The following is a 17,143-nucleotide window of genomic DNA, read 5'->3' as shown; positions in this document are numbered from 1 at the left end:
GAGCACAAGTCAGTGAACACTGAAGTATTTTGATGAATGCACTTTCTATATAGTATCCTACGGTGTCGCAGACATCTTTTATGAAAAATCCTTTTGTTAGGATTTTTTTCTCCTGAGAAGCTGAGAGGCCTCAGGAACAAAATGTAAACAATGATTATCTGCTGCTGTGGAATGCAACAGGTGGATCTGTGATTGGTCTCATGTAGTTTTTTTCAATTAATGGCCAATCACAGTGAGCTGGCTCTGACTCTGTCAGAGACACAAGCCTTTGTTATCATTCTGTCTTTCTATTCTTAGCTAGCCTCCTGATGAAATCCTTTCTTCTATTCTTTTAGTATAGTTTTAATATAATATATATATCACAAAATAATAAATCAAGCCTTCTTAAACATGGAGTCAGATCATCATCTCTTCCCTCATCCTCAGACCACTGTGAACACGGTCACACTATGACTTCACAATCCCTGCTGACTTGGTGTTGGGAAGCAGACTTGGGTGTGGATTGCCTCTAGAAATGAGAAATAAATTTTACAATTCAGTCTTCATCCAACTCTTTTCCTAATTAAAGTCTAAATACTTAAACCAAGAAAAACTTGCCCACTCACTCAGGTGAGAATCACAAGATTACTAGGAAACTGTCTCTATCCAAACAATGTAGAACACAAGTTTTTGGAGTACTTGTCTTGTGAAATCTGAACTGCCTGTGGAAGGCAAGAATTAGCCGGATATACAACACAGCCCCATACAGCAATGCTTCTGGGTTGGGTGATGACAGAATTTGAAGTGACAGGCTTTCTTGCAAGCTAAGATGCTTGTGAATCTTCAACTGGTGGGTTTCTGTATTCACATTCTGCTTGTATTATACCTCAGGTCTTTGCATCCTTCTAGGACCATGACAATAATCCTGAAGCATATATGAGAACACTGATTTTTGTTCTTAAGGAGATAATTTAGGAATAACTCTGTGTTACAAAACATTGGACAAAAAAAAAACCATCAGAAAGTTCTATCCATTGTATGAATTTGCATAGTTTTAGAATGCTACATCCACAAGATGTTAAAATAGCAAACATCCAAACTTTGTTTATGGTAAGCCTTTTGATTTCATGAAGGTGTAGCTGACACTCTCAAAGTTCCAACAGATATCTACATAGAAATATGTATATATTATCATGTGATGGAATCACACAATTTAAACAGCTGTAAAATCAAGTGCTTTATGGAAAGAAAATGCCATTACTACTTCATTTCAATGCACATTAACCTTCAACGAGGAAAAATCAGAGACTAGTGTTTGTGCTACAAAACATAAAAGTTTTGTAGCATGGTACTACAGTACTGTGCTACAGTAAAAAGAACAGTAAATCAAAAACAATAAGGAAAGGGAAGCTATTTAGGTTTTTTTCCCCCTTTTGCATTAGTAAGTTAAAAGAAACTTCTGATAAAATTTTCATAAATATAGTTGTGGTATGTTTGAAATATTAAGAGGTATTTGAAACAAAAGCTGTTAAAGTAGGAATCACATTCAAGCCCATTAAAACAGTAGTTTTCTTGATCTTCATCAAGATACCAGCAAACTAATAAAGGAGAGAAAATGCCACCCTCTACCAGAACAATGAGAAAGGACACAGAAGGCATTTAGCAAGCTTTAGTATACACATCTTGTTATTGGGCTGGTAACTCTCTTTTATTGAAGGAAGAATGATTTAAGCTTACAAGTAACAGTTCAAAATATAGGAAAAGCACCAACCAAATCAACAAGCATAAAGTCCCCAGGGAACCCAGTATTTTTATGGCAATATCTCCTGTGAGTCTCCTAGCAGATCAAAGCATGTCGGCTTTCATTAGATCCCCTCGAGAGCAAAATGTTCACACTGCAGCTAGTGATTTGCAAAGGCTCCAGGAGCCAGAGGCTTGTCAGGAAAGTGTTTTGGAGTGTTCACTGCCCTGTCTCTGCTGGGACTTTTTGCAGTGACAGGGCATTTGGAGAGGGACAACACCACTAGAATGTGACATGGATTGGCTGGTTGTTCATTCCTTAAGGAGCTGGGTTATACAAGTGGTCATGGAAAAGAAATTCCCAGATTTCTAGTGGAGTCCTGTGTGGCCTTTTAGCTGGTCTGACTGCTGTCAGGATTTATGATTATACCTTATGATTTGAACACTGAAACAGGAGAAATTCTGCATTTACATGATTTCTCTAACAAGCTCTGTCTTTTAAGTACCCCTCTAGGAATACACGTACAATTTAGCAAAACAAATGCTTTATTCATGATGGCAATAAGTACAGCATGGCTGCGCACATACCAATTGAATAGTAGCTTTGCATTTTTTATTTTATTCCTCCCAATAACTACATGTTCCTACAAGTGTTTCACAGGCATGCACTGAGTTTTATACACAGCTTTTAATGGAGAACATTTTAAAGAGTTTTCAAAAAGTGAATGAAGCTGTGATAAGCAGCACAGCTGGCAAGCCAACAAGAGACTACAAGGAAGGCATTACCAGGAGGAAAATGTTCTAGGAATGTATTTTCCTTGTGAGGCCCAAAGATTAACCAATCAAGATCAATGCTCCAGTTCATATACACAAAACATACATGGAAAATTAACAGGATGACTTGAACACTCTCTGAATACATCTTTGCTTTTGAGACAGAAATTTCTGAGAAGTATCCCGCAAAAACCAAAACTATGCAGTCATCAGTAAGAAAGGTAAAAAGCTGAAGATCTGTATTATTATTTTATTCTTTCTTACTCCTGAATGTGAACTGGAAGAAATACAAGGGAAGTATTTAGAGGAGCACATCTTACTTGGTCATATTGTGACCTCAGAAAATCTAGGGGACTAAACTGTAGGTGACTGCTTACACCAACAAACTCCTCAAGAAAAAGACCCCAGGATGTCTTTTTCTGCTCCCTGTTGTGGAAACTGAGTAAAAAAAAGGATAATGCTTTCAGGTAGAAGGTTTAAGGTTTTTACAGTGACTACCAAGAGTTTTAAAGTTACTTCTCCTTCATAAAGACATTCATAATTTTTCATCAAGGCTTGGGACCTGATTCAATGACCTGGTCCATCCTGAAAAAGGATTTCATCTTCCCCAGAAGTATTGTGTGTGGCTTCTCCAGTTGTGTGTTTTCATGGAATGTTACTTGTTTATAGTTTTCATGTATGCTTTCATCTCTACTTGCCAGTTATTTGTTACTGTTAAGAGCTGTTGTATCCTGAAATATCCCTGATGAAGGATGTTTGTATGACCTCCCAGAGTTTAAATCATCTGTCTTTAACCTTTTTGCCACCAACAGTAGAAGTCGTAATTTAAGCAGACACACAGGACCTCTGGAAGTAAATTCTTTGCTGAAAGGCTTCTGCAGTATGTACAGATCCTAAAAGCTCACTGCATAACCAGAAGAGAATCATTAAACCTACCTCAGGAACCCTCTTTGCTCAGAAGGTTTCAGATTTTTTCTTGTAGAAGATGTCCATTTACAGAAAATGAAAAAGCAATTGTGGATATCAAGAGAACCAAAATGGCTGTACCTTTGAGAACAAGAATAGTGCTCACTATCCTGATGTAAATAGGAGCCTTGGAGACACTGCACTGCAGGAGCAATGTTCTCTTACTGAGAAGAGCCAAACAGCCCTGGATACAGTGAGTTGTATAAATGAAGCAGAGAGATCTTTGTGGCTAGCCTTCTTCTTGGAGGTGTGTGAGCATTTTCTAGATTTTGTTGTTTTTGCTGCCTCATATTGTAAACCAAAGTGAAAACTAACACAGACTGAAAAAAAACCAAAATGTGTTGCAGATGCTTTTAACTGGACTGTGAAGAGTTCTTGGTTCATTCTCTGGAGCCACAGCTGAGCAATGTGCTTATCCTGCCTTTTTCCAAGGATATGAGCAGCCTCATTGCAAACTAATGCTTAAGGCATGAACATAGGAATCTTGCTCAACTGGCTGTCTGGATCATTTCTGTCTTTCAACCAGTATTGTCTGGATCTCACCCAAATTTATTCTCAGCCAGATGCTGTTCTCCAGGAGCCATTTTCCTCTAGGCAGTGCAACATCTTTATGATGGCTCTGGTTACATCTGCAGAAAGTGAGATATGCACTTGGGTGTCATCTGCAAAGCCTGCAGCAGCTTAGCACCTCTCTGGAGTTTTCTGGAAGTATTGGAAAGGGATGTAGGAAAAGGATTTATAGTCTTATGGTCAGACTGCAGGTGCAGGATATTGGGAAAAAAGGAAATTATGTTACCAGTTTTTCTGGGGTCCTATTGAAACCAGACTTTGTGTCTGCAAAGTATACAAGATTGGTGCATATTCACTCAGCAGTTAAAGGGAGAAGAGAGATAAGTAATTCTTTGCCTGAAATTTAAAAGTCCTTGTAAATTAATACAGCCACACCAAGCTGGGTATTGCTGTAAGGCTAGCAAATGGAAACATGGTGCACAATATAAAACTCCCTGTGTAAAATAGATAGAATGAAGAATATTGTTTCTTATTGCAATACATTTTGGACACTGTGTATTTTACATTTAATTTTACAGTGCAAAGGATATTACTGAAAGAACAGCTTTAGTTGATAATTTTCTTGTTTGTTAGAGCTGATATATTAAAAGGTTAATGTGCTAAATTTGCATTTTTCTAGATTGATTATTTTTTACTCCAATCTGTCTTTCCTCATTCTTAACCTCATTAAAAAGAAATGATATAAAATAGGACTTCTTTTTGACAATTTTAGCCAGAAAACCTTACTTTCCCTGCCGATTGTCATGCTCTACAAGCTTTTGCCATCATAAACCACTTTGCATGTATTAAGGAGTATTATATTAGATGAGGCAATTTAAGTGTGTCCCATTTCACTTGGTGAAACTAAGCAGCTTTGCATTATAACTAAGTTGAGCTAATGAGAATATGTTTAAAGCGTGTGTTACCTGAAACTGAAGTTAGCTAGTCTTTCAATACTGCAACCTGTGGGTTTGCAAAGCGATGGCAGGAATCCTGCTGTGAGGGAGATAGGAAAATTATTATAATCTGCATTCCTAAATTGAATGAGTATTTTGCTCAGCAGAGGCCTCTTGACTGCAAATAGTCTGAAATTACATCCTGCTGTTTAAAATGGCTTTTTTTCCAAGTAAGTAAAAATGCCCACATTTTCTTAAGTCAAATATTTTTTAAATCTTACATGAATTAAATTATTGAGAGAGGGAAAGCCATAAATCCTTTGCTGCCTCTTGTAAAAACTGTTTGATATTCACATTTTTAATAAAAGGGACAAAGTGTCTAGAATTTATGGGTTTATGCTTTAATTATTTAATTATTATATTGTTAAAGCTTATCATGATATCTCTCTCATAATTTTTTACTGAAAAAATCTGTGTTTACAAGTTTTTTAATTTGCATGGGAGGAAATTTTATGACAGAATCAGCTACGTGATCAGATATCAGTAGGTGTGATTTCTAACATGCTACTAAGGTAAAATCATATTGAAAGTTTCCAGAAAAGATTATATATAAAAGAGAGCAAAAGACCATGAGTTTACAAGAAGACACAGGGGATAAGCTTCTTCCACAAGAGTATCATGGTAAATATAACTTCATTTATGTGAGTTCTTTATCTCATTAAAGCCAGAAATGACATGAAAGAAAAAAAAAGAAAAAGAAAAAGGCCCTGGGGATAAGGATTAGAGGCCACTGTAGTTGTTTGAGCAATCATTTTCTACTGTGTGAAAGTAATACATACTGCAAATGCTTTTCATTACACCCTCTTTAAGAGTTCAAAATGGAAGAGGTGGTGTCTCAGCTCATTCTCCTCAAATTCTCTGTGCTTTAGGTGGTGACCAGGGGAAACATTCACAATAAAAGATATCTGTGCTCCCACTGGAGGCAGTGGGGGTCTGGGCTTTGCAACACTTGGCAGGGTGTGTGTTTCTAAGTTGAACAAACCAGGACTAATTCTCTTGCCCAGAGTTTGGGTGACCCTGTCTCTCTACCCCAAAAAAAAGGTGTCTGTATTCTCAGCTGCTTCTTGGAAACTGTCCCTTCTCTGCCTGCTCCCTGAAATCTACCATGCATTTCATGGGACTGTGGGGCAAAACCAAGGAAACAAGTGAATAGATTGGATGGATGAGCAGGAGCCAGGGATCAAACTCATGCCCAGGCCTTGTTTTGCTGTTACATTGTTTGTGTGCAGCTTTATGCTTTCTGATAAGAAGCACTGCCTGAGAGGAAGATGAGGTCACTCTCGTGTGAAAGGTGGTTCTCAGGAGGACCAAGGAGAAAGGCAAAGGTGATGACAAGGGTACAGACATAACTTAAACACAACCTGTTTTTCTGGATCTTAAGGGACCTTATGCTGAGTTTCAGTCTTGTTGCTTTAGATTAGGATTCACAGCTCTGACCTACTTCTGAAATGGCGGATAGATCACTTCTGGGGGTTTTTGTCACAAAATATATTTGACAGAAGACATTTTTGTTTCCACACATTAATTCAACCTCCTAGAACATGGAAGGGCAGAATTCAGTGTTTCCTGTGTCAGGGGACTCTCCTTCCAACCTCTGGGACGAAGTTGTAGCCTCCAGGATATAGTCTGTATGCTGTAAGCTTAGCACAGAATCTCCAGGATCAGTTTTAAATCTCAGGTTATGCCAAATGTTCCCAGTTCACAAGCCTTTCCTACTCACCCCCCCCCCCCCCCAAATGCTCATTATAGGTACTCAATTCAGTATAACCATCATTTATTCACTTACATCAGGGTAATTTTTACTTTTGCTACCTAAGCTTTTGCAAGCCTTGTGTATAAATCTAGTCGCACATCTTTGATAAAATTCAGCCAGTAACAAAAATTAATCATGGAAAATTTGGACAGGTGGAACTCCACCAGTTTTACAGTCAGTCAGATAATTTAGCTTATTCATTTTGATTTGCACTGTTTAAACAAACATGTCTATTACCTGTCAAAGACAATTTGTTCTCCAATCTATCAAATAAAGTTTGCAACATATTTGTGGCATTAGCCATGAAATCCACAAAAATGAAAAATAAAGCAAAATTTTTTACACCATTTTATATCCAAATTTATATCCAAAATACCAAATATTGGTATTAATGAATGTATGCTTTAGTAGCAATCCTGTAAGCAAAGTGAAAGATAGGGAGGATACTTAAGCTCACGAAGTACAAGTCCAAGTGCAAGTTCTGGGTATGAGTACTGGGAGACAAACTCATTGAGAGCAGCCCTGTGGACAAGGGCTTGGGGGTTCTCAGGGAGGAAAAACTGGACATGAGCCAACAGTGTGCTCTCACTGCCCAGAGGGCCAAACACATCCTGTGACTGCTCCAAAAGAGAAAGGTCAGCAGCAGGTTGAGGGGGGTGGTTCTCTTCCTCAGCTCTGCCCTTGTGGGGTCCCACCTGAGTGCTGCATCCAGGTCCAGAGCCCTCAGCATAAGAAAGATATGGAGGTGCTGGGGCAGGTCCAGAAGAGAGCCACAAAGATAATCACAGGGATGGAGAACCTCCCCTTGAAGACAGGCTAAGAGAACTTAGTATTGTTCAGCTTGAAGAAGAGAAGGCTTCTGGGAGACCTTACAGCAGCTTTCCAGTACCTTAAGAGGGTTTATAAAAAGGAGGATGAGGGACTTTTTATATTGACAGATAGTGATAGGACAAGGGGCAGTGGCTTTAACCTGAAAGAGATAGGTTTAGATGAGATGTTGGGAAGAAATTCTTTATTCACAGTGGTGAAGTAGTGGCAGAGGTTGCCCAGAGAAGTGGATGCCCTGGATATATTCAAGGCCAGGCTGGATGAGGCTTTGGCAGCCTGGTCTAGTGGAAGGTGTCCTGGCCCATGGCAGGGGAGTTGTAAGTTATGATCTATAAGATCCCTTCCATCCTAAACCAGTCTATAATCCTATCTTCCAGCATTATCTGTCCTAAAACAGCAAGGTTCCATCAACAACTATGCTGAGCTAGCCAAACCCATAATCCTATCCTCTGTGTTTATTTATCAGTCACACACAGACCTATTACACAAACCTCCCATGCACAAACATACAGTGAAGGAAGATGAAGTTTACAATGCATTTGAGGTATTCATTCACCTCATAGTATACACATGGGTATAAAAGATGTAATATTATTTAAAAAGTCCACATATTAAAGTTACAACATATGCTCTTATATAAATTTTACTTTGTTGGAAAATATTAAGGTATCACATTGAGGGCACCTCATAGAACTAACACTGCTCTCCTGCATACAACAAACTTTGAACAATCTAACCTTCTGCTTTTAAATAGAGTTTGTATTTTTATATTCATCTTCTTGTTTCTGCTGAAGTCTGTTGCTACAAAGATTCTCTGTAACTTCAATAGAACTTAGATAAAATAAAACTGTATTCATTTTTTGTTTTTTTTTTTTTTTTTCTCCTCCTATCTGGAATAGATATTTGGCGCCAATGGGCAAAATTCTTTTTGATGAGGGATGATATTTTTATCTTTTGTTTATTTTATACAGGGAGTTGGTGTTTAGAATACAAACTCAAATGCTAGCTAGAGTAGCAGACACAAGAAGGTTGATTAGAAAGCTATTATTCAGATGATAGCACTAGAATCCCTCCACAAAAAAGAAAAAGCAGAAATCAATTTATATAGTTGAATTACATCAAGTTTGAGTTCTGTCTGATTTAGCCAATAAGTTTCCTGGAATTATTTTAATAGATTTAAATAGATTTAATTGGAGATGCTTAATAAGAAAAAGTAGTATCTGTAAGACTAAGGTTTTTTTTCCAATGTCCATATGAAATAAGATGTTGACAGAATGAAACTGAAAAGAACTTTTCCCCCCTCTTCCTCCAAACCGAGATAGAGCATTAATCCTGAAGAATATTCTTCAAAAAATGAAAAACAGATGGCAATCATAGAATAAAATCAAGGTTAGGATTGTTCACTTTTCTTCTCTACTGCTCATAGCATGATCCACATCATTATAAACATAGTGGTTTTTATAGTGTTATGATTAGTGCTGAAAATCCTGATGTATCTTTATGATCCTGCTACTTTCCTTGTCAGTTATGTGTCTGAGACATGACTTGATGAGCACATATGCCCACACACATTCTACCACCTTTTTGAGCATGTATCTGCTTACAAAATTATTTCTTCTATGTTTTCAATCATACCACAGAAAAATTATGTCAGTCAGTTGTTCTGGTCAAGCTTGATTTTCTGAGGTGGCAAAGTAATGTCAGAATAATATCAGCAGATTATATAATATTTTAGGAGAAACCAAAGGGTAGACGAAGCATATTATCAAAATCTCAGTTCCTGGAATATGAATAGCTGCCATTAAGAAGAAATTATTTTTTTCAACATGCTGTGAATGTCTTTGGCATTCCCTTGTAGCCTACATGCCATCTAGAGCAATCAAGCACACAGTTGAACAAATACTCTGACCCCCACTGACTGTAAAGAAGAACCATCTCATGAACAAAATAGAGCATGGTCCCCTTTTTACAGGTTGTAAATCAAGTAAGAGTGGTTGAAATGCACTAAACACAAGTCTAGAAGAAATGCCACAAAAATGATTAATGGCAATCAAGCTCAGAGCATAGGCACAGCTTTGTCTTCGTGGCCAGCTAGTCATTTAGAAGCCTTTAGGTTGCCTGAGCTCACTAAGCACATTTATTATGAGGCAGTTAAAAGCATGATCACATCTATATAAATATTGTGTTAATCACCATTTTACTCATCTCTGTCCCTGTTCAAGCAACAAATTGAAACATAGTCCCTGGTGCTAAAGATGAAATGAAACAGTCCTGAAACCTGAGGCTTTTAAGGAAGACACTGACCTTTGTGTCCTTAGGCACATCCAGAAAGTCCAATACGTCTGTGTCTGATGAAGAACATTCCAGAAGGACTTAACTCATCTGTTCCAGTGTTCAGTCCCAAGAAGTCTTTAGTGGTTACTGAAAAGACCATTCAGGGAATAAAGCACCTCCAGGTAAGCAGATGGAAAGATCAGACATCTCTGCCAAAATGGTGTACAACTTGCTGAGCCTGTACAAAAAGAGAAGACACTTGCTGCATGTTTGAAAATAAAAAAAATTAAAAAAAAAACACCCAATAAACCAAAGAAATGAAAGGATCCAAACCCTCAGTTTCCCTGTTTAAGAATGAAAAGAAATGTTTGCAGTAGGGCCCCAGAGGTAGTGCATGTCAGGTCATGTTTCTGGAAGTACTGTGTCAGTGTCCTGTAAACATTGGCAGCCTGGAATCTGGAGCACAGGTTAGAAAGGAAGGGGAAGGGGGAAGGAAAATTACAACAAATGCATTTCATAATACTAAGCCCCAAACAAAAGTCATACCTAATGACTGAAAATGGCTAATTACGCTTACTTTAAATGAGTTACAAGAAAAGGAATGTTAGATATTTACTGGAGAGGTAATATATTGCTTATGCTACTGCTACTCTGCTACATTTCACCCTTGACATTGACCAGAGATGTATTTTGCAGCCATTTTGTAAATCACTGGAAAAAACTGCTTTTACACTGGGAACACTGCAAAACACATCTGGAGAAAATGGTAACAGCATTTAATGAGAATTGTTTAGATGATCCTGTCTTTTTTTTTCGATTTTCTGTGGTTTTTTAAGGTTTTTTTAATAATCTGACTATGCCTCCATATTGAAGACGTGGGTCACAGAGACAAATGTGAATATGGTATTTAATTGCAAACCCCATACTACAATTTCTAGCTTCGGGCATGAACATATCTACTTTCATTCAAAGTAAATCAAGTCCCAAGGAATTTGGAATACAGTTAAGCCCTTAAAATCATCAATGTCAATGTGACCTGCCAAAACACATTAACTCTGCAATTATTCTGTTAGCTGGAAAAAAATACTTGTGAGTAGAGGATCAACATTAAATCAAAAGGTTTCTACAAAAAATATTGCAAAGAACAACCAGTCTGAACACCTTTGCAGTATGGTTGGAGTCTGAAAATTGCAGATGCCTTTGCACACTTGAAACTAAATTTTGTATCTATGAAAGAACGTATAAATGCTCAAGAGTCTTGTAAAAGACTAGGAGAATAGCAGCCATCCTTTCTTTGCAATGAAGTGTTTATTTCAACATATAGTTTCCATCCACATTCCATAAACCACTTACTTGGCTCAAGAGCAGTTTACTTCTGACTGTTGTTGCCTGTAGGACTACATTGCACATGATTTGCAATGCTGAGTATTTTGTTTTTCCATCACAAACATTTATTCATTAATAATTTATCAGATAAATGGCTTCTGATTGAGCAATTTAAAAAATGTAGGCAAATCAATGGCAAAAGACACCAAGCAGCATATTATAATGATACAATAATTCGAGCTCATACATTAGACCGAATTGATAGTGTCCCAAAAGCCCTCTTTGGATAGCTCAGTTTCAGAGAGTAAATGTTCAGCTGAAATACCTAATAAAACATCTCAACTACTGCTCTGAGAAATCGTGCCAGTATCATGTACAGTATCTTTGAGAGCTAATATGTTGGCTTTGGAAAGCAAACAAATAAGCAAACCCTAGAAAACGCCTCTGTGAACCTATAAGCTCTCCCTGGGGGATATTAATAGTCACATCAAGAAGACAATGAACTTGTCTCAGTTGTGTGAATGAGGCTTTGAAAATCATAATGGTCTGATTCTTTGATGCCAGGGATATTTAGAGATATAGATTGTAGCATTACATCCAAAAAAATGTTTGTTATCACTCCTATGTGCAGCAGAGACAGTGAGGGAAACAAATGTGATAAATCCCTTAAGAGGGAGCTCTCAAGGGTTCCTAATGTATCATGAATAAGGCCTGCTCTCAGTTACAGGATTTTCAGCTGAGTTGTTCACAAGGAAAATAAAATGCATTCTAAGGGCTGTGCCATGGCAATCATCACCACCTTTGAAGTTTCAGAGAAAAGAAGAGAGATTTGAAAGCACTTTTGGAGAAAAGCTGCATATATGAGTATTTTCCCTCTTTTCAAGGTGTATTTCATGAATTAAATGACTAAAATTTTTCCAGGGCAGTAGTCAAGCTCCCTGAGAATAATATTGTTAAAAGTCCTGTCATTTTACAGGCATTCTGTATCTGCAGAAAGGACTGGTTTCTCATCAGGCTCGAGGAGATTAGTCAATAATGTGTTGACAGTATGTAGATTTATTTATAAAATGGATACTGTTTATATTCTACAAGGAATAGATTGTTTTCAAACTTAGACGGAATTTATCTTCCATTATTTGATGAAGACTCATTAATTATATACAATGAATTTCCGGAATGACAGATCTACCAATAAAAGCCAAAATTCAATGTGGAATATGCGTGAACATCAATATATATAATTTTATATAAATGATCACAAACATAATCAGTTTATTTATTGTAAACAGTTTAAAAGAATACATATGAAGTGAAAAATCAAATTAAATGGGATAATACTTTTTTTCTGATTTGATTTCTAATTTAACTGTTTCTGTTTGTGCTAATGTGAACGATCTATTTTCAAAGTGTGTTTATCCACTCTCAGACTAGAGTCTTTGTCCACGCCAAAATAAGACTGGCTGAAGATTATGTTTGTTTATTTTAAATAATGGACTTGAGTTGATTTGCAAGTTTCCTTTTCTGAATCTGTTAGCTGCAGGGGAGTTTTGAAAAAGGAAGCACCGTGCAGGAGATGTTATAAAAACAGATGACAAGACTCTCCTGATCCTGTAAAGGAAGAATTTAAAAATAAATTTTCAAATATTTTATTTTGGTTTGGTTTTTAATTTTTTTTTTTTCTAGTCTAGAAAATAGCAAACAGCTAAACACTTAACTTGGACATTGTATGTGACCTTCTCTTTATATACATGAAAGTTACTCTTCAAATCATACAAAAAATCTGGTCACTTGCCTACATCATGTCCATTTCAATGAAAAATAAAAAAAGTTAGATGAAACTATGAATCACACTTAAGACTTCTACAGAGTTATACAGAAGGCATTAACTCTCAAATTGTCAAGGCTACTCTGGAACGTTCAGATCACCGTCAGATTCCCTACAAAAAATGAATTTACCATAATGTCATGAAAATAGATACAGAGAGCCATAATTGCGTGACTCAGGACAAAGAAAAAGAAAATAAAATCAATGATCAGTCACTTACACATATTATCATTTTCAGGCTTCCCCTGACTTCCCTCTGCTTCATAAAAATAATTTTCAGAAAACTCCCAAATTTCTGAGCCTATGGCATCTGTTCAACCTTGATAATCAGACTGCCCCAACCTCTAAAAAGCCAGAGCTTCTAGTGTTTGTGTCTCTGGGATAAATCTTTCTGACAGACAGCCTTGGGGCAGTAGCACTGGGAAGCCCTCCAGCACAGTCCTTCAGAGATGGCCGCACATAGTCCAGGAGCTCCTGATGGAATATGGGAGGAATTTTTACAGATTGTTTTTTCCACCTGCTCCATAAATATGAAGCATACTTACCCTCAGGGAAACAACCATCCATGCTTGCAAATTTTGACATGCCACATATTACCTTTTCAGCTGTTATTCAAAATGTTTTAAAGGTGTGTGAAGCCATGGCAAGCCACAATGGCCACCCCACCACTGTGCTCATCATCAGCTTTTCAGGTCCAACCAGTTCCAGTTCTGGTTGCATGATAGAATGAATTTCAAGCAGATCAATTATTTGCCACCAAAAAGGTGAACACTAGCAAGCTGCATTTTTAAAAATATATATTTTTCCTTTTGAACCTGAATTTCAGAGTGATAAAACATGGCTGAGAAAATTTGCATCAAGATAATAAAAGTTGGTAAACACTGTGCTAGTGTGTCCACATTTCAAAATATGCACAAATCTCCTCTTTTTCCTCTATTTAACTGTCAGGCAAAAGGTGAGATCAGCATTCCACACACTGAGTAATGTGTTACTATGGTGTAAATCTAGTGCAGTGAGTCTACACTGAGAAATTTATAACGAGTCAAAAAATTATCGGACTAAAATTACATTTAAAAAAGGTGTGAAATGTGCAGTAAATCTCTGGAGGTAGTAGTCTTAAATAACAAGGCTGTGTTGCAGTTAATATTTAATAAGAAAAACAAGAATAAAATAATAATGAACAAATTTTCTCAAAGTAACCTAGGACAGGGGTATGTACAGCACACAAAATCTCATTTATGCCTGAGTACTGTTCAAAGTACCACAAAAGTGCATGTATTTTCCTATAACCCACTATATTTCATATGTACAATAAATATGTACACTATATGCTTTACATGGGTTCTTGTGTACGAGCTCTGCTACAATTATTCAGTACAAATTGCCACTTGTGACAGGAGTGGCTGCTTTACTGATGTAAATCCAGCACATTAGCACAACTGTACAGACAGCTACAGCAGCGGAAACTGGAGCATGATCTACAGAAATAGGTCAGCTTTGTGAGGAAATCACTTGTTCTTGGAGGAAATAAATAATGAATTTCCACTTGGGGAGAGACCCCCTTGCAGAGGCGAAGCCAATGTGAATTTTCTTGGCAGGAAACCTGTTTTATCTGAGAGTCAGAAAAAGGAACAGCCAGTGGCCCAGCATCCCTGCCTGGGTGCAGAGATGCCTTTCATCACACTTACAGGAGGCACAGTGCAAAAGGGTACAAGGAGAGGATGGGGCTGTGACAGCACTCATATCACAGCCCTGGCAGCAGGGATACACTCTGCTCACTGGGAAGGGAAGGCTACAACACATAGTGACCCTCAACAGCTTTGTGTGACAGTATGAAAATGACAAGGGCCAGTGGGACTCACACATGCTCATCAGCACGTTACAAACTGACAACCCTGTCCAAAGATTTCATGAATGCAGTTAAGGTACCCATATCTAAAAAGACGACATTTGTTATGAATTTATTTCTCATAATATATGTAATTTTATGTTCAAATGTATTTAAATACACGTATTCATAACAAAAATTATTTTTTAACAAAATGAAGTGGGTAAAATCAGCATATATTATGATAACTGCTATGTATTTTTTACCTTCCACATCTGTGTATGTATTAATATCATCTGCTTCATCTCTTCACAGCTGCTTACTACATTTTACCATGGCATGCCTGATACAATCTGTAAATGACAAGCTGAAAAACCATAATAAAGAATTCTTCTCTTCTATGTAATGGGTACTGTCTTTCCTATTCCAGTTCAAAGGCAAGCTTTTCTTTATTTTGGTGTTAGGCAGTGGGAGGACAGCTATATTTTTGATCTTGTTTCCTGCCCTCTCAAATGCAGCTTCCAAATATTCCAGTTATCCATATTTTTAAACAAAGGCAAGAAAATCCACAGGAATACCCATTACTGCAGCCTATGAGATGCAAGGGAGGGAGATGAGGGAACTGGGTTTGTTCAGCCTAACAAAGGAAGAGAGCTGGTCTGCAGCCACCTGAGAGGAGGCTGTGGAATAGATGGAAACACTTCCAAAAGGACTCTCCTCAAGGGTCCACAGTGGGAGGATGAGAAGCACTGGGATGGCATTGAGTATTTGCTGTGTGACTGGCCTCTTTGCAGTGAGAGGTTGGACCTGAGGCACCCTGAGGCCTCTTGCCCCCAGGTGACTCTGCAGAGCAGGAGTCCTGGCTCCCCTGACAGATCAAACACTGCTTCCCACAAAAATGCTAGCCATTGCTCGGAGGAAAGAGCTTATCTTTCTGAGTGAAATCTACACAGCAGTAGTCTGAATCCCAAATCAGATTTTATGCACAAGACCCAGAGAGTCTCAGCCTCATCAGATTTCCAGGGGAAGTACAGTCCCACGCAAACGTAACTTCACAGACCTGAGCTGACTTACAAAGATGCACAGATTGTAGAGAGCAGTAAATATAATCTGAATGCAAATATCACCATGACTTATCTTTTCAGTGTGTTTGCCCATTAAAGTAAATTCTTCTGGGGAATGAAGTACAGGCCAATTGTAAAATCAGTTAAATGTCTCCCCTTGATCACTTTCACTCCCGAAATTGATAAGCGTATAAGTTAGATGAATTAATACTTTTCAGTTCTAATTTCTTTGACTGGACAGCTTATTTATTTAATCTATGTTTATAGGAGCTTCACATCTTCTCAATGTGAAGGGGTTTAGCATGTTTCCAGGCAGGCAATGTATCAATGTAATGCTGCACTGAACATCCTGGTATCTGATTAAACGCCCTCCTCAAAGGCAGCATCCTTTGATCTCAGTACCTTAAATCTGGACCCCTTCTCTCTCCTGGCTGCAGCAGCAGCAGCCTCATGTGACACCTGCAGCTGGTGTGGAAATGGGAGTTTTCCACAGGCACGCAGAGGGACAGCTGCCAGGTGCAGGAGGCAGCACTCTGGGTCTGGCTTCATTGCGTATCAGTCTGTACAAACTAAAAAAGCAGCCTATCACTACCCAGTCAGTTGTTTAAGCAGAGTAAAGGCTGTTTTTTTTCAGAAACTGGTTCTGTACTTTGAGTGAAGACACTGTCAGCCATGAAGAATCCAAAAAACTTGCCTGTGCTAACAAAATTATCTTGCTAGTTTCCTGATTTCCACATAAACACACACAGCAAGAGTTGGTCTGCACCATGTAACAGCCACATTTGAGATAGAGCAGAAGTCTTTCTTTCCAATTTGCTTTTATGTCAGTCCCCATCCTGCCCAAATCCTGTCAACCATTATCATATTACAGTAGATTTAAAATACATTTTTCCTTTACAGAGCAGAGATATTCAGTCCAGTCTCAGATGACTTGGTTAAAGTTTCACAGTGTTCTCCTGTCACATGTCAGATTAATTAACTCAGCCCCGATTCATTTAAACTCAAAGTTTATTTTATTCCACCTTCTAAAATACCAAATTCCACAGACTTCCTGCAGAGATACACAGGCACAACAATTCCCATTGCAATCTTTCATTATTCTTTACAGAGATACTGTGCCATATTCCATATTCCCACTAGAATTGTACTGATGTGGCTGTACTGACATTGGTAAAATTATTCTTGATTTACTTTGGCACAAAAGAGATCAGCATCATGTCTACTGGGATAAGATAGTTCCTCCCCATGGTCATATTTACTTTACTTAAGACTACCAAAAAA

General features: G+C 37.8%; 1 protein-coding gene across 1 annotated transcript in view; it reads right to left on the bottom strand.

The window, feature by feature from the left end:
• Positions 1-17,143, bottom strand: part of HS3ST5 (heparan sulfate-glucosamine 3-sulfotransferase 5) — a 192,518-nt gene that overhangs the window by 83,733 nt on the left and 91,642 nt on the right. The window contains exon 2 of the mRNA XM_058802207.1: positions 9,850-10,057. The gene's annotated coding sequence lies outside the window, so the exon portion shown is untranslated. The remainder of the gene's footprint in view (positions 1-9,849; positions 10,058-17,143) is intronic.

This window comes from Ammospiza caudacuta, chromosome 3 (assembly GCF_027887145.1).
Source record: "Ammospiza caudacuta isolate bAmmCau1 chromosome 3, bAmmCau1.pri, whole genome shotgun sequence".
Taxonomy (NCBI): Eukaryota; Metazoa; Chordata; class Aves; order Passeriformes; family Passerellidae; genus Ammospiza; species Ammospiza caudacuta.
This window is presented reverse-complemented; position numbering and strand designations above follow the sequence as displayed.